Raw genomic sequence first — 27,053 nt, 5'->3', positions numbered from 1 at the left:
TATTTCCAGACCATCGCAAGAAATAACATCTTTTTCTTCTTCTGGAAAAAAGAATAAAATCAACAAAAAAAAGACTATATTCTAAGAAGATGACAACGACAAACTTCTCTCTGAGATATACCTAACCTAATACAAGACACAAGACAGTAGGTAAGTAGGTAGATATACCATCTAGCTAAAGGCTATAACAGCAGCTCACCATCAGCAGCAGCAGCAGAAGTAGAATCAGCCGCGGAACCAGGAGCAGCATCAGTAGCAGGAAAGAATACGAAAAAAGCGCAATATCCTTCTGCTCTCTCACTATAGATACCAGGTTTACACCTACAATACACATAAACAGAATTTCATTCAAATATAAAATTTATATTCCCACCGAAACGAGCTTTCAAAGAGAAAGTAGTGAGAGAGTACAAGAAGAAAGAAGCTTTCAAATATAGAAAGCAAAAAGAGACGAATTTCCTAAAATTTCTAGACCTCCTCAATCTTTCAGAAATATTTTCAAATTGATAGGGATAGTGATTTCACGGGATTCTAAATATCAAGCTAGAAAAGTTCAAACCTGCGCGCTCTATCTCAACAATCTCAACTCTATAATTCAACCCCAGAGAGAGAATATAGGCTTAAAAACAAGAGAGAGACACACTGAGCGAAAGTGAGAGTTAAAAAACGATCCAAAGAGAGATGAAAATGCACCCTCCCCAAAAAAATCCAAAAACCATCTCACCAAAATCAACGCCAGGAACAAGAAGCTCCTATTACAAAATCCAAAGCCAAAGTCAAACCAAACCAAATCGAAGTCCGTATAGGTTATATACTGTGTATGGGCTTTTCTGTATTATATCACCTTCTTCTCGCTGGCTCTGCTGTCTCCACATAGCTATCTGGCTTTGCTTGACTCGCTGCTGGATGTTTCGAGTGATGGTACAAAATAACTTAAGTCTCTACTTTAATAATTGTGTATATCAGTGCAACATAACTGCAACCTAGAAAATAAATCTCATCTCATCTCGGAAAAAATAAATAGAATTTTCAAACCTAACAACAAAAAAACACCCCTACTCAAATAAATCATCAGCAACGTCGTCGTCCAGCAACAACAACAACAAAAAAAAACCATAACCATTTAGTTTCTCGAACGGACGCTGGCAGAACAGAACCTCAAAGATACTTCTCACATACAGACACGTATCTAAGGTGCGCTCCGGTGTTGTGTATAGTGTGCAAAGAAAAATTAAAAAAATAATATTGTGTTTTCTTGTTCCAACCCCAAATTTTGCCAATTATTTTGTTAGTTGTGTTTTAAGATACATATCCTTGAAAAAAAAATAAGAAGGATATTTTTTCCTGTGGTAAAAATTTGACAAAAAATTTATAGAAATCTCTCGTTTTGGTGTTTTTCTTTTTAACTTGTTTTTCAAAATTAAATTCTTCATTTTTAACAACCATCCTTCTCCAGGACCAGCTGTTTGGTCATCATCATCATCATAAATACCACAACCTACACCACTTTCATCATCATCTTCTTCACCATCATCCTTGTCGACTAATTTATGGTTCACCAAAAAGAATAAAAGGAATTTCTCTCACTTTTAACTTTCTGCAAACGATGATAAATAAAATCCCCCAATGAGTGTGTCAAGTAAAAAATAACCCTCAAAACAACAACAAAACTAATTATAATCCTAAATTCTGAAGGTTAAAAAATATCCCCTTATAGAAATATCAGTTAAGCCGGCAAGAAAAAAAAGTGCAAAAGAAGAAAATACTTAGAAAAGAATAAATCCATAAAAAAAGATACAAAAGTATCTTTTTCCTTTTTTATTGTTTAACATAATTTCTTTCATTCAAATTTATTTTAATATTCATTAAGTTCTTCTTCCCATCAAGTTCCAGAGTAAATTCCATCTTTTCGTATAATCAAATCATTTTATTTGTTTTATTAATAAATAATAATGTTTCTCTGATAGATATTGTATCTTTTACACTTTCGCTCTTTGTATGTCATTCATCTTTCTTCTCAACTGGTTCTGTATTAATTAATTAATTTAATCAAAATGTGTTTGTGTCTGTGAATGTACGTGAAAAATTATTACTTAATCAAAGTAAAAAAAAACACGCGATATAAAAATTTCATCAAAGTAAAGAAAATAGTTGTCCCCCAAAAAGTATCTTTTGTATAATATATAGATGAATTTTAAGTGTAATACGAATATCTCTATCTACTCGCATCTATTCTAAATTAACAAAAAGAAAAGAAAAGGGTATGGTCTTAAGAATAAGACTTATGCACTTATTGATCATCTTTTCTTCAACATCACCACAGTTGAAAGTTATCTCTCAGCAGTATTAGAATCGGCAGCAGTGAGCTATATTATAGCTAACTGTAATTACCCTCTCGCCGCTCTATATAGGAATATATATATACCAAAGAACTTCTCAACACACAAACAAACATACAAATTGTGTGTCGTCCTTAAAGAAAAGGTGAGTGTTTTTTTCTTTACTTTTTTCACATCCTTTTTCTCTTGATCAAAAATACTTTGTCTTAAATTTTTGTATCTATAGATTCGAAGATTTGACTTTGAGTTCGATTTTGACGGGAAAGTTTATTTTGTCTCTTTTCTCTTTTTTAATTTCTTAAAAGATGATGCACACCCACTCATTGAGTGAGTGAGTTTTTTTTTGGTTTTGAAAAGTCCTTCAAGGTAAATATTCGTTCCGTTCCTTTGCCGCGTTGTCCTTGAAGTCTTTTAAAAGAAAAAACTTCATACACACATTTTTAGAGCCAACAGTGTCGTTGGCGGCGTCGAAATTTTCTTCGACTTAGCTGTCTGTCTGTCTAACTAGCTTTCTCATGGAGAAAAAAAGGATTTTTTTTTTGACTAATTAATTTTTGTTTTTATTCAAAAAAAAAAAAACTTATCGAAAGTTGGTCTTTTTGGCTTCAAATTACCAAGGTCTTGATTTGTTTTTTGAGATTTTATTGCCATCGTGTAATGAATACTGACACTTTATTGTTTCTTTGCCATTCTAGGAGTTTTACTGATTGCCTTTCCTAGAAAAAGGATGATATTCATTTTCTTCCTGCGCTTTGTGAAAAATTATGAATTCTTCGGGAAATCTTAATTATTTTTTTTTTAATAAGATTTTTTTTGTTTAGTATTATTTTTTTTATATAGTTTTCTGTTTAATTTAAATTTTGTTTCTAATTAGTTAAAGTTTGGTTTGAAGTGGTTTTTCTAATTCTTCAAAATGTTTATATAAAAAAGAGGCTGAGCCAAATTGATAATTTCTCATCAAAAAATTAATATTAACAACATAATTGGATTGTTCTAAAAAAAAATAAATTAAAGTTAGCAATAATATTTTGCATAATTATGATGAAATAAATTTTAAGTCGAAAACCAAGTTTTATCAATTTTGGTAGTGTTTTTTGAAAGTTGTTTTTTCTTAAAAATACAACTTATGCTAAGGGCATTATCTTATGTTAACATGTTAACAACATAATTTTGAATTCAATACCTCTATTTATCTTCTAGAAATTTGATTCGAACGTCAGGTTTATTTTCGAGCGGATGGAAAACAGCATTTACCTAGCCTGTCCTTAAAAAAAGTGAATCGTGTTCCCCCTCTAACTCACGTCCCTCCTCTCCAAGACCGTGGAAACGTGAATCATTTTTTTAGCTTAAGATATATCTCGAAGAATAAAACCTTCTTAATGATTGGCAGTATGGCTTTGGTAGCAATAGGTCCTCTGGTGATCTGATACGAGTAGTTCATCTTACCGAATAGTGAAAAAAATCTTTAAATACTTTTGGAGAAAGTAATAGTATTGCAGTGGATAGTTCAAAAATTTTTGATAGAGTTTGGCACCAAGCTCTTGGTATTAATAAACTCTTATTTTTTCTTTCTTTCTCATATTCATAAACGATCTCTTGTCTGCCACTTTTAATACATTAAACTTGTTCGCTTATGATTAGACCCTCAGCTAGGGGCAATTGCCCCTAAAAAAAGTTTAAGTCTTTTAGATAGGATCAGAAAAAAAGCATTGAAAATGATAGGCGATAGAACTTTAACCGAAACATTTAGATCACTCGAACACGGCCAAAATGTTTCATGCTTTTCGTTGTTTTACAGATATTTTTAAAAACAATGTTCTAAACAATTCAACCGTACTTTCAGGAATGCTCATCAGTTTACACATGAGCTCAATTTCAGACTTAGTGTTAAGTATAGAGATTCTTTTCTTAACCACTTATCGAGAATGTGGAATGCTGTTTTCCCTCCCAAGCCCTTAACAAGTTTTCTTGAATATCAATGTTTGTTTAGTGTATAAAAACTGTCACACTAATTTTTCTGCAAACGTTACCAGATGTCAAAAACGTTGTTATTTAATGTATACAAATTATTATACAAACAAAAAACTTTTATTGATTTGTGTTTCGAATTTATACAAGTTTCACTTTTTTACTTGCGACATATAATAACAGTATGGGAAGTTTTGAGTTTGTAAAAAATCCGAACTCTAGATTTTAATCAAACATGAAATTACGATAGTAGAGAAGTCGAAAAAAGAAGGTTCCCTGATTCCGTACTTCTGTCTGTTTGTCATGGCCTGGCATTGATTCGGTTGACTTCAAATTTAGAAATTAGAGTTTTGAGCCGATTCGTCGTCCTTTTCTGTGTTTTTTTAAATACTGTAAATAACAGAAGTACAAATTTTGTTGGTAAAAAATCTAAAATTCAAAATTTCTCAAAAACAAACCGATAGATTTTTTGTATATTTTCGTAAATGGTTTTTTCTTGATTTGGCTTCTTTTAATACAAAAAAATGCTTTTGTATTGCTCCAGCAGGGGACCCCCACACAACAGTTATTTTGCTTTTAAGTTTTCTCAGGAACTAATCCTCACATTGAAATCGTCATTGCGGGCGATTTCAATGTACACAATTCTTCTTGGCTTCAATATTCTGGCCAGTCAACACTGGAAGGAAGGTATGTTGAGATCTTTGCTGAGTTAAATCAATTAACTGAGCTTGTCGATGAGCCAACACGAATCCCTGACGTTGCAGGTCAATCCGCCAACACCCTGTTTCTTACCTCTGACCCTATTCAGTGTATTACCGCCTCTAGGTACATCAGACCATTGTATTGTATCTGCAAAATTCTCATGTCTAAAAAACTCAGTTAAAGAAAAAACTCTTATGAAAACCGTTTTTCAATATGAGAAAGCCAACTGTAACGGTCTCAATAATTATTTTAGGATCTTTAACTGGTCACTATTCTTCCTCGATAGTGACGTGGATTCCAGCTCAAATATGGTTACAAATTTAATTCTTTGTTGAAAGAGAAATTTTATCCCGAACAGGATAAAATCTATCAAACCCAAAGAGAACTCATAGTTTGATTCGAGCTGTAAAGAGAGGTTATTAGGATTAGAGATGTAAGTTTCCGTTGTTACAAAGCCAACCCGACTGAGGAAAACCGGAATAAGTTCAAACAAGCTAGTTATATAATGTAATGGTTATATTCGTCGAACCAAATTTTTGCATGATCAGAAAATACTACAATGTCCCAAAGGTAGTAAAAATGTCTAGTCATTTGTAAAAAACGTACGAAACACCACGTCATCCTCGGTTCCAACGCTCGTCCACAATGACACGCTCAATGTAAGCTCGATTGAAAAAGCTAATTTGCTTGCAGCACAGTTTGCTGTTAATTCGACGCTACCGGAAAGTGTCATGAGTCCTCCTGTTCTTGATGAATCTCTTCTTCGTTGGATTAGAAATTACCTTTCTAACCGTTCAATACAAGTTGTATTGGAGGATGGTTACAATTCTGAAATTCATAAAATAAATGCTGGTGTCCCCCAGGGCTCCGTTTTGTCTCCGACACTCTTTCTTATATTCATAAATGATCTAATGTCTGCCACTTCAAATCCATTAACCTGTTTCACCGACGACAGTACCCTCAGCTTCTCATACTCGTTTATAGATTCACATTCTTGTCCTTCGGATGTGGAACTTAAACAGCAGCGTATTATAAGCTCATTAAATTCTGATCTTAACAGCATTGTACAATGGAAAATTAAAAACCGTATAGAATTTAATGCTTTGAAAACTCAATGTTGTCTCCTGTCGTTAAAGCGTAACACACCCCCGATGCCACTATCTATGACTTTTAAATACAAATTTCGAAAAATGAAGGACTTTTTTTGAGAAATTAAATTACGTTGAAATTTTTGAAAACAAAATTTATATGAAGTCGATATCTCTGCTAGTTCTCGAAATATCTTAGTCGAAAAAAGATTCCTAGCACGTACGAAGGTACACGCTCACACACTGGCATCCTCCTGTAAACCTTATTTTTAGGTTGGAGGGACCTTGAAACGTCAATATTATCAATTCGACAAATCGGACCGAAAATCAGAATAAAACAGTACGGTCCATATAATTTAATGTTTGAAGATTATTTCATGCAAATGTTGACTTTGACTGCACCTCAAATGGTCAATCCGCTTAGTCCAATTTTGGCATACTCTTTCCAACATTTCGGCCGGTATCTCACGAATAAATGATTCAATGTTGTGTTCCAATACGTTAATTGAAGCGGGCTTGTCTGTATAGACATGAACTTTAACAAAACCACACAAAATAGTCTGAAAACGTTAAATCGCACGATCTAGGCGGCAAATTGACGGTCCCGAACGTGAAATAAAATGTTCACCGAGCACGCCTATCAATAAGTATAATGTTACGCGTGCTGTGTGGCAAATGTGACACCGTCTTGTTGAAACCACATACCATGCAACTCAAGCTCTTGAACTTTGGGCAAAAAAGTTACGTTACGACTTGCATCATCTTTGAAGACGTATGGTTCAATAATGCCACCAGCTCATAAGCCGCAACAACTGTGCCTTTCTCTGGGTGCACTGGTAGCTCTTGCAGTACTTCTGGCTGATATTCACTCCGCAATCGACAATCCTGCTTATTTACATACCCATTGATCCAAAAATGAGCCTCGTCGCTGAACACAATTTTTCGGTAAAAAGTGGATCTTCGGCCACCTTTCCAAAAACCAATTCACCAAAAATTTTACATTGCAGTAGGTTGTTCGGCATCAATTCTTACACCAGCTTTATTTTGAAAGGCATCACACCTAAATCATTCAGCAAAATTTTCTAAGTTGTTTAGTAACAGATTCCCAATTACTGCGAACGGCGACGTATTGATAATTGATGGTCATCTCATTATTAAAATTAGCAGATACAGCTGCGATATTTTCTTCATATCGCACTCTACGAGCGTGTTGGTGGTTTATTGTCCAACAATGTAAATTTGGTGTGAAATTTAGTCACAATAGCCTGAATAGCCGCTTCAATGGGTCAACCATAAAGTAGAAGAAGCGTACAATGAACTTTTTTAAAAGAGAACGCATTTTGGTAATAAAATTCAATAATTTACAAGTGTTGTTTGTTTGTAAGACGGTTCATGGTTAAATTATAGACCAAACTGAAGATGTTTGAAAGTGAAACAAAAGACGAAACGTGAGTTATGATTAAAACAAACACTCTTCGTTCATGTCAAAACAATGACAGAATCTTTATTCTCTATTCTTATGTTTCTAACTTAATAATAACTTATACATATAAAAATACTTAAAATCTAGATGACGGCATGGAGAATATGATGCCGTCGTTATTATGTACATCGGTGTTGTTTACATTCATAACACCTTCACCGCCAGATTTTGAATTCTCCTGAATTCTATCATTTACAATTTTTACATTCACTTTATTTCTTCTGAAGTATATAACTATTATTATTACAAATATGACAACTATGATTAATATTGTCGAATTAAAAGCATAGGAAATATTTCGGTGGAGTTTTAACTCTTTGATTTCATTTATGTTTTCAAAATGCTCTATCATTATATTATCGAAATTTACAAGTTTTGGAATGGTGCTATTTACATCATTGCTAGGGTAAAAATATTTAGCTTCTATTTTAGTAATTTTATTGTAAAATTTTTCTTTTGCAATTTCTATACTACAGTTATAAAAACTTATCATATTATTCCTATTCAGTTTTATTACTCTGTCATCGCAATTTTGAATAAGATTTTCTTGTACAGCATTTTTGACTATAATTGTTTCTTCGTCAATTGAATTTATCATTGTTCTATTATTAAATCTTAGTTTACAATCATTTGTAAATATACAATGGGTACTTGTTTTTAAATCTTTATACATTTTATTTTCTTCATATGCTAGATTCTTTTTTTCAATTGTAACAAAATATGCATCTGACTCATCAATTTCATAGTTTTGTGAATTAGCTATGGGAAATATAAGCTTAAGATCTACTTTTACATAATTTCTTGGAATCTTGATTGCAATTATTAATGTTTGATTTGAATACTTAAGTATACCAACTTTTATTAATTTTAGCTTGTAGAAATCAATATCATACAACTTTATTTCCTCTGCCGTCAGAATGCTAGGATGGAAGACATTGTTCTTAGCGGCTGCAATACTATCTTGTATCTGATCAACTTTGTTTTCTAAATACCTTAGTTTGAGCATCTGATCTAAATACAAGGACTGCTCCCTTATTTCTCTATTTTCAACTGAAATCGAGGTGAGATATCCTAATGTTTTGTTCCTATCCTGCTCTATTGCTGTTTTGAGTATATTGAAACTTTCATCAAAGTGTCTGTTTATAGAAATCTGTTTATTAGAATTAAAAATAGCATTATGATTGTTTTCTTCATTGATCTTTAAATGTTCCAAAATTTCTTGCCTATCACTATCGTCCATAGTTCCGAATAGCCACTTTTGTACACTACCTACAAGGTTGATTAAACCTCTTCTCTGTCTGGTTTGTTTTGGAATAATTGAATTGATCTTTGTTCTGATATCATACACAACTGACTTTAATAATTCTTTGTTACTCATACTTATCTTTTTAATGTTCAACTCAAATCTTGATAGAATGCTACTAATGTCTTCTAGGTCTATAATGTGAAGAACGGTATTCGTTTGGTTTGTAACTTCGACTTCTTTTACTTTAATTGTTGTGTATCCCATTTCTTCATGTATGGGACTCACCTGCAGTAGCCCCTGTGCTACTGGGATTAGCAATAGAATCACTATTACGGAGGATATTACCTGTAAGTTTAAAAGGTCTTTTAATATTGGAGCTATGAACATTTTCCAAAGAATTTAATCTATAATACGGTTCATCTTTATGCCTTAACCTCTTGTAGTTTCTTATATGTCCCTCCTTTCTACCTTCTACGTAATCTTCCCTATTAAAATTTCTTCGATCAATAATATGCCTCTTCACTGCTTCTACTCTCGTAACTAAATCTTGACAGTTTTCTTTATCCTTCGCTTGCCTGGGAGAACATTTGATTGTAGAGTGATATCGATCGTTATAGTGCCCTATAGCCATCTGTATCTTCATTTCAATTGAGAGCTCACTTCCCTCTATTCCAGTTATTATCTCTAATAAGGTTGAGTGAAGCCGCTCTATGTCTGCATTCCCTGTATGATTATTTGGTTTTGTTAAATGGACCTCAACACCTTCGGCATTTAGAAAATCAATTAGTTGTTCAGCTCGAAATTCATTGTCCATTATAATCTTTTTCGGCCTACCAAATTTGGCAAACTGCTCAATAATCAAAGTTTTCTTGGCTCTCCAGTTACGATCAGTTATTTGATATGCTGCAGCAAATTTAGTGAGTTTATCTATCGTAGTAACAAAAGCATGTTTTTTAAAGTGAAATATGTCAAGGTGTATAATTTCATTTTTCTCTGATGGAGTCTCGGTAAATTCAAATTTAGCTTTTATAGGTTTCCTATCGTACTTTATTCCTCTACATTTGTTACAATTCCCTATAATAAGTCTTATTTGATCTCTAAGCTTGGGATAATAAATTTTATCCTTAAGACTATGATAACATTCATTTATTCCGCTATGCATTGATTCTTTGATGTGATACAATGACAACTGCTTGTGTAGTTCTTCTTCTGTCTTAATGTCCCGAGCTCTTTTTGAACATCGTACAAATTTAATGTTGCTGTGAGATGAAAACATTGATATTAAAATCTTTTGAACCTTATTGTAGTCTGAATCATTGACTTCGGAGAAAATTCCAACTAGACCCTTTTTAACATACTTCTTAAGAAAATCTCTAATTTTACCTTGATCTTCTAAAGGATTCAATTCCAAAATTGTTCTTTTATGCAATGTCTGTATTTCATGCTCTGGACTGTATGTTAGCCAAAGTTGCAATTTATACTTATTGACAATTTCATCTTTAATACCTATGTGATCCAATCTTTGCTCATCCACAGAGTGTTGAGTTTGGTCATCATTATCAGACATTTCCAAATTAGATTCTTCGTCATTATTTTTATTAATCTTTTCTGAATTCTCGAGTCGACTTAGATAGTCCGCTACCTTGTTTTCCTTACCCTGCAGATACTCAATCTCGTAATTAAACTCCTGAAGCTTTAGCAACCACCTTTGATTTCGTTGGGAGAATTCTTTCCCTTTGTATTTACCATCTAGGTACTTAATAGGTGCATGATCCGTTATAATCTTAAATTTATTCCCATATAAATATGGTCTAAAATATGTGACAGCATAAACAATCGCCAAGAATTCTTTATCTGTGGTGCTATAATTTTGCTCATGGTTGTTTAAAGTTCGTGAAATGAAACATACTGGATGACCTTGTTGTGACAAGACTGCTCCTATAGCATAATCACTAGCATCTGTCGTCACAACAAATGGTTGGTCATAGTCCGGATATTTCAAAACTGGATGTGATAGTACTAAACATTTAAGATTTTCGAATGAGGCAATGTATTGCGGATCGTTTATATTGATCTTAACCCCTTTCTTTAAGTACTTTATCATCGGGTATGCTATCTTTGCATAATCCCTAATAAACTTTCTATAAAAACCAGTTGTTCCTAAAAATCCTTTCAATTGCTTTTCCGTCTTTGGCAGTTTGATTTCCTGTATTGCTTTGATCTTTTCAGGGTTCGGCATCATACCATCTTTTGTTAATATATGGCCCAAGAACTCCGTATTTTTCTTAAGAAAGCTACACTTATCTGCTTGGATTTTTAAGTTGTGCTTCTTTAATCTCGAAAATACATTTCTTAGAGATTTAACATGTTCTTCTAAGGATGTCGAAAATATAAGGATATCATCCATATATACAACACATATTGTATTGATATATTCTCGGAGTATATCATTTAACATTCTCTGAAATGTGGCTGAAGCATTCTTCAAGCCAAAGGGCATCCTAACAAACTCATATAAACCGCCAGGAGTAACAAATGCAGTCTTCTCGATATCTTTTTCCGCCACCATTATCTGGTGATAACCTTTTGCAAGATCTATCGTACTGAAATATTGGGCTTTCCCCAACTTATCGAGAATACTCTCAATATTTGGTGTTGGATACTTATCGTCTACCGTAAATTGATTTAATCTCCTGTAGTCTACTACAATCCTAAATTTCTGAATTCCCGACTTGTCTACCTTTTTCGGCACAACAATTATCGGAGAGCTATATCTGCTTTTGCTTTTTCTTATAATGCCATTTTTCTCCATCTCCTCCATCTGTTTCCTCACTTCCATTTCATGGATTTTCGGATAACGATAGAGTCTGGAATGAATTTGGTTATCCGTTGTGGTTCGGATTTCATGAACAATTGTATTTGTTTTGGTCAGCACATCACCCTCTTTATATAGAAGACTCCTAAACTCTTTAATTACTGGTTCAATTACCCCCCTCTCAGATTCGTTAAGATGATCTAATGGAATGTCTTGCACTCTGCTTTCTTCAAGTACATTGATTTCTTGTGAAATTGTTTTTGTTAAAAAAGGAAGGCTAACTCCATTTGTCATAATTATCTCCTGAGTCTCTAAACTTATTTGCCTTACATTTTTATTCATCCAATCCATACCTAAGATTAGGTCATATGGCTTTTCAATACCCATAGCTATCCACTTCATTCTTGAATTACACGGATACATGAATTCTGTGGGACAAACTGTCGCTACTATTTTATTGGGTCTATTTACTTCGCCTTGTATGGTTGTAATAAGTGTGGGATCTGACTTCAGAACCGTATAGTCAATTTTGCATGTCTTTTCATTTAATAAGCTGATTGTTGATCCAGGATCTACCATAGCAGTATATTTTTTATTCTGAAAAGTTAATCTGAGAATGATTTTGTTTTCCGAGGCTAGTTTATAAAAAACGAATCATCGACTACATTAACATCAGCGTCGTCACTTAAAGCGTCAACTGACATATGATCGGACTGTGTTATTTTGCTGTTTTTACTTGTACCACATTGATTTTTTTGTCTACTACTGTTTGTCGTCTGCTTTAAGTTTCGGTCGTTGAAAGAATTACCTTTACTATATGTGTTACTTGAGCTACCAATTCTCCTATTACTACTTGGAAGTTGTTCGTCTTTCCTATTGTAATGAGAATTTGAATACTTGGGCTTCTTTTTTTCAAAGACATTTTTCTCTTGAACTTCTTTTTTACTAATCATGAACTTAAAATTTAAATTTGTATAATCCTGTCCTATGAAAGATGCAACAATGCTTCTAATTTCACTTAAATTAGTTTTATTCATAATGCAATAACCTAAGGAACCTGACACTATTATCTTAACCCTCTGAATAGCTATGCCACTAAGAATATCTGCCATCGTTGTTCTGTCTGTACAAAATGAAGCATATTCTGCAATTTCTTCAGCTATCTCAGCTAACTTATCATTAAGCTCTAAAATACTGTTTACCTTTAAAGACATAATCTCATTGGTGAGTGTCATCTGGTCCTTTCTAGGTCTGTAATGAGTTTTCAGCCTTTCCTCGCATTCTTTCCAGGTTTCTGGTGGGTTGATTCTTAGAAGGTTCTTTGCTGCTCCAGAAATTTTATAGTGGTATATAATTCCAAAGGCTGTCTTCTTCTCTTCTTCACCATTCAAGTCTTGTAGTTTTTTGTTGATGATGTCAATAAATGACGGTAATTCTCCTGGTTCTCCTTTGAAAACTGGAATGAATTCCAACTCTTTTTGGATTCTGGTTGCCGATCTTGAATTCTGTACAACTAATTGTGTCAGCATAACTATACACTGTTGTAGTTGTTCTTGATTTTGAGCCATTGTGTTTTTTGTTTTTTTTTTTTATGAACTGTTTTCTTGTTTATTAAAATCACTTCACTTTTTTTCTATTTATTTGCATTGACTGATTTTTAGTCTGCTTAATCGGTAATTGAAAAAAATGTTTTATATTTCCTTTTTTGTTTGTTCTTTTGTTTCTCAAATCTTCCAATTGTTTAATTCAATAGTAGAGATAGGGACGTAATTCCAACACAAAACAAATTTTCTTAAGCTTCGTTTCTTCACGATTTGTAAATCTTACTTAAACCGCTTCGTTTCCACTGTATTCAAACAATTTTCTTTTTGCGTTGTTTCGTTTTCGGTTCTTCTTTTCGCGACTGCGCCAGTTATGATTAAAACAAACACTCTTCGTTCATGTCAAAACAATGACTGAATCTTTATTCTCTATTCTTATGTTTCTAACTTAATAATAACTTATACATATAAAAATACTTAAAATCTAGATGACGGCATGGAGAATCTGATGCCGTCGTTATTATGTACATCGGTGTTGTTTACATTCATAACACGTGCGTCAGCTTGTTCTAAATAAAATGACTTCCAGGGAAAATTCAAAAACAAAATAACCCTTTTGGAGCAACACAAAAATATATTTCATTTAATAATAATAAAGTGCCTTGTTTTAATCAACCGATTTTTCCAACTAAGCGGAGTTGACTGTTTTTATAATCTTATGATATGTTATGTTAACTTCTTTACTTTAAACCTTTTTTTAATACAATCGTATGATATTTTTAATGTACGTTTAAACAAAATTTTATTACGTATTCAGTTGATATTTTAATAATTTACATTATTCCAATTAACATGCTCACGCAATCAATTCGAAATTTAATTGATTTCTGTAAATAAAACGGCATCGCTGAATAAATTAAGTTGCTGGTTTAATTTTTTCTTATCTTTTCAATAATTGTCAATAAATCAGATTAAGTGCATTTTATGAACCTAGTTTTTGTTCAGTCTCACAATAAAAAAATAGTTAAAGTTGAAGTTTTGCGCATGTGATTAAAGTAATTATTAGATTAATTGGAGGAACCTGAGATAGGTGTTCACTTTCCAGATGTTTAAGATAGTGAAGCATCTATTGAAAAAAACTTGTTGCCCTGCGCAGAACAAATTATAGTACCATGCGTCAAATATCATAAAAGATGAATGATAATGAAAATTTTTCTATAAATCAGCAGTTTAAAAGTTTATAAGAGGAAATAACGTTGCATGGGTAAGATGAGTAGCAATCTTTGCGGTACAAAGTCTTAAAAGTACTGCCAAATTATTTCTACGTTTTTCAAGTTGCTCAAATTTGCTGGACCTAAGATCAAGTGTTTCTCCCCAGTTTTACCGAACAATAACGTCAGCTGATGTTCACGATACTCTTAGGAGCCGGAAAGAGGAAGCATGTGAGTATCTTCCAGTATCCGCTGGCTATGTCTATATTGAAGACAAAGACTCCGTCTGTTAAATTATTTCCGATGCCTCCAACAACTCCTTTTAACTGCAAAAAGAGCATAGTTGAACTTAAGCAAAAACTTGTAAAGAACCAAAAAATTAAGACTTAAAAAAAAAGTTTAAACTTTGTATTCAAAACCGAATACATCTCCAACATCTACCAAGGACTGATTTTTAGCAGTGGCTATAACTGCCAAATGGCTATTAGCTACTAATAGCCACAACGAGAGAGAGGCATCTGTTTTAAACATGAAAAACTGGGGAATTTGTCAAACGCTTGTAAAAATATCAAACCAATAATGTAAGGTATAGATTTATAAGTAGTTTTACCAATTTAATAATCGGGTTGCAGTCTGTTGGGAACTAGAGCCTGCAACAACCATTCCTTATGCGAGTAGTGTTGTCAGGGATGGAGGGGACCTACAGTTTTAAACCGAATTCAAACGGCTAATTTGAGAATTTTTCATCACAAAAATTACTCTTGGAGAATTTGTCAATTTCTCGCAAGATGCAGTGCCCGTGAAAAAACTTTAGATGACATCGGCAGGGATCAAATACAAGCCCTTTGGAATGACAGTCCAACGCACTAACCATTATGCCAAGGGCATTAATTATGTTTTTAAATTTCAAGTAAATACTTCCCTAGAAGTAGATTCTCTTCAATATTTTGAGATTCGAAATTCATGATATAAGTTTTGATACAAATTATTTTAAGATATTGTAGCCAAAATTTGATCAGAAGAAACAATGAAAGGCCCTTTCTCTGGTCAAACTATTGAGGTATTATCCTTTTTAACCAGGCCTTTACTACGTAAACAACTGAAACCATTTGCTGATGAATTAATTGGAACTTCCCAGTGTCTCCATTAGCCCTGAAAAAGTTGATATCAGTGCTGAAATTAAGAGTAAAATAATTCCAGAATAATTCGCTACTTTTCTGGACTAAGTAAGAAATTGGTTATAAGACCCTATCGAAAAGCTTTGCGGACACGTTGTACAAAACCTTCTTCATCCCGATCTTGCTGTATGATGCAGAAGAATAAAACCCCTCTAAGGTGGATGAAAGTTCTCTTGAAGAAAGGTTGTACGTACGATTTATCCTGTCGGATACCATACAACCAAGCTGTACATTGGCTTGGCATTGTTCAAAATATTGGTTGTTCAACTATTAAGTTGGTTAGATTATGTTGAGTGAATAAATATGGCAGCTCCAGTTGGCAAAGTTTTAAACTCCAAGCCAGGGGTAACAAGAAGCCGAGGCAGACCCCATTTCCTGTGGAGCGACTAGGTTAAGGCCGCTACACCCGACTTTTCTTTCAAAATTGGAGACAGCAAGATATCCAGTTAATTTGTTTATGATGGAAATAATTATATATCTTTATTATGAAGTAAGCTCAAATAGTAAAAAACGCAATTCGGGTTTTTCTGGACAAGAATTGTCATCCTATTTTCTTATTCTCTAAGAGAACTACACCCGTACCATTCATTTAAACTCGAAACTCTTGCGAATTCAGAAGAAGCATTCAAAATCGTATAAGATTGTAAGTCTTTAATTAAGTAACACTTCTTCATAAAAAATTATATCAACCTTGTAATATCAAAAGCACACAAAATTTGTTGTTTTCATGTTCTAAGAAAAATGGAAAAGTCATCATGATAGTTTTTGCGAGGTGTCGGTCGTAGCGGATAAAGTATTTGAATAGACTGACATTTTTGAGTTTAAATACAATATTATAGCAAAAACAAATATCTAAATATCTAGATTTGTATCTTAAAATTCTAAATTAATTATACAATTCCTATAACGAAGAGCAGCGACAGTATAATTGTGTAGGGTATTCCATCCGCCATTTCCGTTTAGTATGTCAATAAGCTCGGCTTCATTAAGGATTTTGCTTTCCAAAATATCTGACCGTGAACTTTTTCATGATTGGACAAATCGCAATAAAATGATGAATGTCTTCTCGTATGTTCAGATTGCAAAGACTGCAAAGTAAAGGTAAATCTGGGAGATGGGGCATGAAATAAAGTTTAAGTAATTCTCCTCTCGTTTTAAAAATAGTGCTAATTTTATTTAATGGCATGTATTATTACAATGGCAGAAGTTTAAACGATGATAATAACATCTAAAAAGCGACGAATGGGCCTCAGATGCGTTTCTGTCGTACAAGATGTGACCGTATTTTTCTAAAAGTTGTTCATTTTGAGTTACCATCAGATTCACTCTGCAGGTATCCGCCAAACTTTCCCATTCCTTCGCCATATGTCCTTGCGCCATAATTGAACACTTCAATATGCTTTTGGGTATTCTTGCATCATTCATTTGTAAGACATTGACAATATAGTTGTAATGCATGCTAAGAGTTTCCAATATCATAGAAGGCAGCCCTGTTTCCAGATACAACATGAAGTTTGAGGTATTTCTCGGAAGCGGGAAGATTATTTTAATAAAGTATCGGAAAAACTTTTCGATTGCTTCAAAGAAACAGTAACCCCAAACCTGAGCCCCATACAATAAAATCGATGCAGCCGTGGAGGGGAAAACTTTGTTTTGTACTGTGGTCAATGCAATCACTTTTAAAGCCGCGTTCCCACACAGTTGAAATTGCACGTTTTGCCTCCGTTAGTTTCAGTCCTAGATGTTTTTTCATATTTGGATTCGAAGTAAATAGAACTCCCAGATATTTATACTCTCAAACAATTTCGAATGCCTCGTTATTGAATGTCCACTTTTCGTTTCTTGCAGTCCTGCCGCCACCTGCTCTAAATATCTTATCTTGGATTTTGAAAGATTTATGTGGAGATTCCAGCGATTACAATAGCCGTTTAGCATATTCATCATCATTTGCAGTCCATCCACCGTCTCTTTAAAGAAGACTATGTCGTCTGCTTACAAAAGTGCGGGTAAAGTAGTTCCTCCAAACACAATTCTGCCTTTGACTACATCTATTATGTCGTTTATAAACAATATAAAGAGCAAAGCACTCAGTATACACCCTTGCTTGAGACTCATTTCCGTGCGAAACTCTGCCAAGACAGACGCTCCATCCCATATTTATGCTGTATTCATTGTGTTCAAGGCTTTCAGAATGTTCATTGTTTTACTCGACAGTTCAATTGCATACAGCTTATAGAAAAGCCTTTCAAGAACGATAGAGTTGAATGCTGCTCGAAATTCAAAAAGAATGAAAAGCGGAAAAATATTGATTTCCTGAAACTTTCGTTAACTATAACATTTTCGAAAAGTCGGTTAAATTCTTTAGTATGCAGCAATAAAAATTCATTAGTTGCGTGCTTATAGTGCTCAAAAAGAATACGATCATTTCCTGGCGCCTTATTCACTTTAGCTTTGGAAACGGTGCATCTAGAAATTCATCTGTGATTAAAGGGGCTGCGTATAGTACCGATTGTGATCTTATCGTTGTGTTCAGAAGCTTAGATTTTGCACTTGTAATCCTAGAGAAATGATATTCATGGTTCCATTTAAGGTTTTTACAGCCTTCCAGAATTCGGCAGAGCTACTGGTGCGATTGATAACCGATACTGTCTCTTGATCAAAGGCAGATTTTTTTACTGCACATACTCGTATTCTTTTGAATTCAATATTTGCCTCGGAGTACAGTTTTCTAATAACAGCCAAGCTTCGTGACCAGAACAGCTTTCAAAATTTGAATGATGAGGCTCTTTATTTTAGTTGTGGTTTTCAATCTAGGATGCGTGGTACCAACCCACTTTCTTATACCAGCTATGAAATGAAATTACCGCTTTTAAATATTGTAGAGTAACGAAATTTAAAAAACTTGATATTTTATTGTGTATGCAAGGAAAAAAAATTTGAATTGATAGACTAAGGGGCGTTTTATCCGCCTACTTCTCATGCATTTCATGTCGTTTATATATTTAACTTCCGAGTCATGTAGAATGATGAGCTTTGGGGTACATACAAAATAAATCACACTAAATTTGTCAAACTGGGGCGTGTTATTCACCCACTTCTAGAAGAAAAGTTGGAATTCATTTGAAACGCAAAGTACGATGAAATTTATAAGAATGGTGAAGCTTGGAATACAAACAAAAAAAACGACTGCTTTTCTTTTCAAAAATCACTGAAATCACGCCATAGACATACGTGATAAAAAAAACATCTAAAAACTTTAGAAATAAGCCTACCGTGAAAAGATAGAGCATCTAAAAATGTCAATCTATTTGTAGTCCAGTAGCAAAACACCTAATAATAGTCACATATTTGCTACCAAATGATTACTGATTGCGTAATGTAAAGGTTTTGTTCTTTTTTTCATCACAATTTATATTTAGCCATTAATCATTTAATAGACATAAAATCCGTCGTTATTATGAGTTTGCTTCGATATCACACTTCTAAAAATAAATTGGTTTTGAAGCACCTTCGTAAATTTAGAACTTGACACATTTTTAGATCGCATTGCTTTTCACGGCTAACTTATTAATCAATTTTGTTCCTCTTCAACACATAACTTGGTTCGTTTTTTTAACATTGTTCTCGAAGTCCTTAATATTTGATTTAAATCTTTTTTATTGAATACGAATGAAATTGTTAAAACCATAACTAAATAAATTAATGCATCTCTTCTTTTACTGAATTGAAATTCTATTTTTAAATATTAAATTATATATTTCCTGAATAATAAAAACAACCCTACCGTTTAGGGAGGTCCTGATTGTTTTTTATATTTACCAAATTCATTGGCATCGTGGAACAAATCCTTGCAATTAATTCTTTTTTTTTGAGTTTTGTTTTATTTTATGAGATTATAAATAATTTATTTGGGTAATTTAATTTTAATGCTCTCATGGTTAACAGGATTGTATACATGCATGTGTGTGTTTGTGTGAAGCTGGAAAGAAGGATATTATGTAAGTAAAGTATGTACATATTAACCAGAAAACAGTTTCCCTCCATTAAGGATATAAAAAAGGGAAGAGATTTTTTAATGTTGCCAATGAAATACATTAAATAAAGAAAATGCTGAAAAATAAGTTCCTTTCACAAAAACTTGTGTGTAGAAAAATGATATCCTCTTTTATAGTTGTTAACCATTTACTCGTAGCTATTTGTATATACGTTACGTAAAGGTACACATAATATTCTTCTTTTTATTTTTGTGAATTGAAAATATTTCAGCAAGGGATGTGTTTTTAGGTTTTTATGGGTGTGTGTGTATTTCTTTCCATCGAATTAATGAATTATTTATTAACTGAATAAGTAAGAATTAATTTTTAATTTTAAGGACATTGTCATCATATTGTAGGTATGTGAATTTTCTCCCTTATTTCGATTGTTTTGAATCCCTTTTATCGTGTGTTGTTTTTATCCTTAAAAAGGTATGAAAGGACAGGATAGGAGAGATAACTATATACACCTACCTTTGTTTGTGTGTTTTTTTTTTTGGCACGTGGCATGTCCTTGTTTTTCATATTTTATCCCTTTTATTTTATAAATACTTCTTATGACTGTTGAGGGGTTTATAAAAATAAAAAGATCTTTATCCTACATATGCATAAAATTTAATTGGTAGTTGCAAATTTCTGTATTTTTTTGTTTTTGTTGTAAATTGTTCAATATATAGATAATCGAATCGAAAAAAAGGACATAATGTAGGATCTTCATAAATGTACCTATAGCATGTTTTTTTTGCAGCAGCAGCTGTCAATTTCCAGGTGGCCGATAATGATAAATTAACAATGCAGATTTGACCCTATAGGTAGCATGCTTACTTAACCTATATCCCTACCCTATGCTTTTATCCTTATTTGGCCTTTTTTGTTTCTGTTTATTTATTTATTTTATACCTATAAGAAGGAAGAAGGATATTCTGTGGATGTCGTTTGTATACACTTATATATTGATATGTTTAATGAATATATCTTCTGTATTTTATAAGCAGCATCAAGTTCAGGATATATGAACCTATAAACATTCAGGATATTGTGATGACCAGGACCAGTTACAGGACTATACCAACAGCAAGATTGTACTACAATTATATTACCTCGCTACCTCTTCCAACTTAACCTCCTTCTGATGTGTTTTTGGTTTGTATACGAGCATTAAAAAGGATGTATATTTTTATTAGGGAGAGAGCAAGGATATGTACAGACATACGTAGAGTTATGGGGTTAAATAGCCTTTGCCATCAGGCAGGATTGTTATAATTTTCCTGATAAAACAAAAAAAATATTTAATTTTATATCCTGATGTCGTCGTTATCGTTGGGAGAATGGTGAATTTTGCAACAAAAACAAAATAAAATAAAATTGAGAATGTTTTTGTGGTGGTGGGTAGGCGTCGTCGTCGTGTTTTGGTGACGAACATGATTCCACTTTAGTCTACTACATACAAAAATATATATTTATCTACATAATATAATCTGGATCAGAGGACACATGAATGAGATCCCTAAGGGTTGTGTTGTGTATGATGCCTGCGCTATAGTGCCTCTGCCTCTGATTCTGCCTTTGGTGCAGATGGTTTTTCTGTTGTTTGTGTTCTCTTTTCTGACGTCATGATTAAGCTAACGTCAGTCAAGTGAATAAGATTGAGATTCATTACAACGTTTACATTTTCGTCCTGTCTCTTCTCTCACTCTCTCTTCCTCTCTGTTTTTCTCATTTCCATGAGGAATTTGATTTTATAGGTTGAGTTGAGGTTGATATTGGTATAGGTAATGGTATATGTAGATGGTCTTTACCTACCTTTATTCCTTAAGGTACTTGCGATCTGTTGAGTATAGTAGTAATATTTAATGTATATTTGTCAACTGACATTTACGTCATACCTTTATAATAAATATTTTGTTAAGTGGTTTGTTCTCCTGAATTATCTAGAAGAAGGAAGAAGAGTGTATGTTTTTTTTCTTGTGCTTTATTGGAGATTTCATGATCTTTGTTTTTTTTTTTAAGATAATCCTTGGGGATTCTAGTTTAGTTTTGTGCGAGTGTTAGTTTCTGGTTTTTGTGTAATTTGAAGAGTTTTGTTTTGTTGACTTTAAAAATGAAAAGTTTGCATTTAAACTAAAATTAAAATTAAATGGTGCCCAATGTGGATACTTAACGCAAATATTTGCTAAAGAATTATTATGATAAAAAATGCTGAAGTTATTGTTTTTGGTATCGAACTCCCGAAATAATTCCATATATTTATAAAATTTGAAACAAATTAAGCTCGAAGTTTTGTTTAAAATTTGCACCGCAGCCATCTTTAATTTTAAACAAAATTTTTAAAATATTAAAAAATTTTTTTTTTTTTAAATCTTCTATTAGCAAAGAGTTTTCCAGGCCAAATGGAGTTTTCTTGAAAGAATCGAAATTCAAAAAAACACAACATCGTTTTAAAACTTTTTTACTGCATAAGCAGATAAATTAGATTATATAGACACAGATATTGACCCAAAAAGTTTTAGCTATACAATTTTAAGACGATCAACTTAACTCAAAAATAACTATCGTAGTGTTGTATTGTTAGACAAAATATATTTCTTTTATTTTTTCATATAAAACTTCATAAAATAATATTAAGTGAAAATTAGTATCAATCAGAAATCCTAAATAAGGTTCAATTTAGTAAAAAATAAAATATTTTGTACACTATTAATTTTAGACTCAAAATTATTACCCATGTTTTGTTGGAAAATCTATCAATAGTATGGTAGGATTTTACACTAATGACAAAAACAATATTCGCAGTATGAATACTTCCGATAAAAGTTAAAGTAGAATCTTACTACGGATGGGTTTTTTGACATTAACGCGAGTCTCGAATGGACCTTATGTGATTACCTTATGTGATTCCGTTCTCAAACGTTGGTACGATTGATATTGCATTTGTATCTCGATAGCTGTGTTCGTTGAGTAGTTGTGCATATAAAATCATGTATTTTCCATTGGGGAAAAAAATCAATCTGTTACTGTTGGTATTATGTTGGCTTATTTTGCACGAGAAAACAATAGAAAAGATAATTAAGTTTTTCAATGTTTCCATTAAAGGTTTATCTCAGTTTAAATTAAATAAATCTTTTTGGCGTTTTCACCGCACAAGAAAATTTAAGAATGATTAAGTTTGACAGCACTTTCTAAAATGCAAATGGTGTTTCGATGTTTATTATAAAGTGCAAGTGAGACAGTTTGATTCGTGTTAAACAATGAAGAACTAAATAGTTCAGCACCGTATAAGAATATGCTACTTACTCAATTTGCAATTTTTTTGCTTTAATTTGATTAAAACAAAACTTTATCTTTTGTACACATATATGCAAATCAGACTGTAATGCATTATCTGTAAAACTAAATCCTCGACACATTTTTTTTACAAATTTTGAATCGACTTCAATCCTCGATCGGCTCTTTTCAACTCGATTCAGTTATATAAATATTTGAGACGAGCTTCAAGCTCGCTTTAACACCACATGTTAATGTAGTAGTCTACGAACAAACCCCCTTCTTGAAAGTTTAATTTTTGTCAAATTGTTATTATAGAATCTCAATTCAATTCAATCTCAGATATTTTCTTACCATTTCTTCTTGAAAATTGTCCATTTTATTAGTTTTAGTTAGTTTTTTTGCTGAAGTTAATCCTATCTTTTGATTTTCACAAAATTTTCTTCTATTTGTGTTTTTTTTATTATTATTCTGACAGGTCTTTTTTCAGTTGTACCAATTTTTAAATTAAAAAATCAGGCTACTGCCGATGGGTTTTATTTGGAATTTTCTTTTATACTATTTATACAATTCCAAAAAAACACAGGTATTGTAAACAAATCTTTATTTATTGAAATGTCGCTTTGAACGACCTGTTTAAGAATTTGGAAATATAGAGCGCATTTTCAAAGAAAGCACTGTCATCCCTTAAGTTAATTGTGCAACAACTGTTAGGCACTTAATATATTAAAAAAGGAATTGTAAACATATGTACGAGTTTAGTTATTCTTAAAATACAATGAAAACGAATCTTTTGTTTAATAATTTGAACTTAAATCCAATTTTTTAATATTTTTTTAAAAGAAAATAACGTATACCTGAAAGAAATTACTAGCTATTCCGTGGTTTGTGGCAATCATTTTTACTATTAGATGATTTAGAGATAGCTCTGATTTTCTTTCCGAATTTAAAATAAAATAAACAAATTTTTTTTAATTAATTAAGTTTAAATACGCTTTATTAAAATTCATCGGATCTTTAGTGGAAACATAGAGTCCAAAATCTTATTTTTCATTTAAAAAACCTTTGAAACCTATTCCATCAATAATAATTAAAACTTAAGCGTTTTTTTTTCTGAAGATATTATAGATTTAAAACCAATTTGGTATAAGATTTATAAAAGGATTTTATTTAGCTTGAAAAAAATATTCCATTTTAATTGCTTTCAAAATTAATCAAATGTTACCTACATTTGAAGTCGATTTTCTTAATCCTTCAAAATGTTTAAAAATCAATTTTTGCCAATTTTGGTAGTATTATTTTTTCGGAGTTTCATATTTTAAGTACAAACTAAACAAAGTGTGAAATGTAATGTAATGACCTAAAAATACCATTTATCTTAAAATTTTAGCAAACTCCAAGGTCGTCATTTTTCTTTGTGTACACTTATTTTGGAGTTGGTATCACTTTTTGTTCGAACTTTAAGTTTTTGATTATGGACAGACACAGTGTGAGCATATACAAAATTTATGAAAAAACTGCCAGTTAATTTATTTATTGTTAAATAATTTATAGCATTTAACGAAAGCATTTTTTATTCCCAACGAAACTAGGCAAGTTTTTTGGTAGAAAAGTCGAAAAAAGTGAATGAAATAAATTATAGTTGGTGCAAGAATCTGCTGGGCACTAGAGCCTAGAGACTTACAATTCTCAACCATTTCTGTTAAGGAAGGGACCTACAGTTTTGTGCCAACTCCGAAGGGCTAATTTGGGAACGAATGAACCCAAGATCTTTAGCATGACAGTCATACGCACTAAACATCACGTTACATGGACTACGTCGAAAAAAGTCCCAAGTTTCCGTTTTCCTGTCTGCCTGTCCTCGACCTTACAGTCTAAGCGATCAAACTTCTCGTGTCAAAACTCCTCAGTTAAAGAAAGAGCTCCTAAGAGAACCGTTAGGCAATACGAGAAAGCCAAATGGGACGGTCTCAATAATTATTTTAGGATCTTTAACTGGTCACTATGCTTCCTCAATAGTGACGTTGACACCAGCGCAGATATGATCACAAGTTTGATTCTCCTGGGAATGAGAACTTTTGTCCTAAATAAGGTTAAAAGCATCAGACCCAAGGAAAACGCATGGAACGTAATTTTCCGTTGTTTTCCAACTCAGGAAAACCGGAACAAGTTGAAGCAAGCCAGGAAGACCTGCACCGCCCATATTCGACTGAAGAAATTTTCACATGGCCGAAAATTACGTCAATTGCAATGTCCCTAAGGCAGTACAAATTTTGGTCATTTGTAAAAAACATGAGAAATTCTTCCTCTTTCTCGGTTCCTATACTCGTTGTCAATGACACTCCATTTGTTAGTTCCTTAGAAAAAGCTAATCTCTTTGTTAGGCAGTTCGCCGCCAGTTCGGCGCGGTCAGTGAGTGTTATGACTCCGCCTGTCATTGAGCGCGTTAATGATTCTATGGGGTCAATCTTTTTCGCCCTCGTACTGTAGCGAGAGTCCTAAAAGATCTTAATACACATAAATCCGCTGGTCCGGGTGGTAGCCCCGCTATTTTTCTGAATAGTTGTTCTTCAATGCTGGCAAAAATACTGCGTAAGCTTTTTCATCTGTCCTTCGCCTCAGGTCTCGTTCCGAGCGGATAGAAAACTGCATTTGTGCAGCATATTCTCAAAAAAAGACGAATCTTCCTCACCGTCTACTTATCGACCGATTGCACTTACGTCCCTTCCTTCCTAAGTCATGAAAACGCTGATTAATTATTAGCTTGAGAAATATCTCGAAGACCGAAAGCTTGCAGTACGGCTTTAGCAGCAATACGTCCACTTATGATCTTATGGTTTACCTCACCGAACATCTTATGGTTTACCTCACTTTACATCGTTTTGAAAAAAGTAAGATTATTGCACTTGATATTTCAAAAGCATTTGATAGGGTTTGGAATTAGGCCTTCTTATCGAAAATGCATGCTTTCGGCTTCTTCATTAGATTAGTAATTACTTTTCGAACCGTTCAATACAAGTTGTTTTGGAGGGATTTAAGTCTGAAAACCACAAAATAAATGCTGATGTGCCCCAAGGCTCTGTTCTATCTCCAACACTCTTTCTCATTTTTATTAATGATCTCGTGTTTGCAACTTCTAATCCAATACATTTTTTCTTTTTTGACTTGACGGTGTCCAAAAAAGGTTCTTAGAATTAACTCTACCATTTTTCCCATGGTCACATGGAGTAGCTTTGCACCCTTATATGGATAGGCTTAAACTAATAGGTCTTTAGTGCTAACTAATCACCGAAATTATTTGCAACTTTGCTGTATTGTTGGAATTCTCAGTGGGTCCATTTCATCTAGATCAGTTTTGTGTCAATTCAATTTTAAATGATCAACGAAAATTTGTTGACATTACTCATCCACAGGAATGGTTGTGAGTAATTAGGCTCTTATGACTTACTTAGGTCCTCAGACTTGTTAAGTCCGTTGGGAACCCGTTAAGGGGCATAGGACCTCTACTACGCCTACATGCCATCGTGTACGGTTTTCAGAGATGTGTTTCAGCTCCCTCCATGTTTTGCCTAGTGACGCTGATTCCGCCTCGACTGTCCTGCGCCATGTGCTTCTCGGTCGTCCAGCTTTTCTTCCTTCTTGTGTGAGTGGATTTTCCTTTGCATTGCTTGGCGTGCAATGCGGTCGTTACCTTTTTGAAGCGTATGTCCAATCCATTGCCACTTACGCCTTCATATTATAGAGTCTATACGTTCCTGGCCTGTCCTTCTATGAAGGACCTCATTTGATATACGGTTTGCCCAAAATATCCTTAGGATGTTACGAAGACATCTATTCACGAAGGTTTGAAGCTTTCGTGTAATGGCTGAAGTTACCTTGCAAGTGCTGCACACATAAAGAAGCACAGATTCGACATTTTTTAGAAACAGTGGCTTTGTCCTTAAGCTGATAGAGTTATTCCTCCAAACTTTCGACAACATACCGTACGGCAAAGCAAAAGCGGCAGATGTAGTCTTGTTCGGTTCCGCCTTCGATTGAGACGATACTTCCAAGGTATTGAAAGCTCTCCACTTTATCCACCGGTTGCGAGAAAATATTTATTTGAGAGGATGGTCGGGTTCCGAGGCTGATCATTTTTGTTTTGCCGGAATTAATTTTCAGCCCTACATCTTCTGCTTCTCTCT

General features: G+C 33.2%; 1 protein-coding gene across 1 annotated transcript in view; it reads left to right on the top strand.

Annotated features, from left to right (window-relative positions):
- The first annotated feature begins 682 nt into the window (after nucleotides 1–682).
- Nucleotides 683–27,053, top strand: part of LOC129939271 (protein rolling stone) — a 196,935-nt gene continuing 170,564 nt past the window's right edge. Inside the window, exon 1 of the mRNA XM_056047236.1 lies at nucleotides 683–2,484. The gene's annotated coding sequence lies outside the window, so the exon portion shown is untranslated. The remainder of the gene's footprint in view (nucleotides 2,485–27,053) is intronic.

This window comes from Eupeodes corollae, chromosome 1 (assembly GCF_945859685.1).
Source record: "Eupeodes corollae chromosome 1, idEupCoro1.1, whole genome shotgun sequence".
In the NCBI taxonomy this organism is placed as follows: Eukaryota; Metazoa; Arthropoda; class Insecta; order Diptera; family Syrphidae; genus Eupeodes; species Eupeodes corollae.
This window is presented reverse-complemented; position numbering and strand designations above follow the sequence as displayed.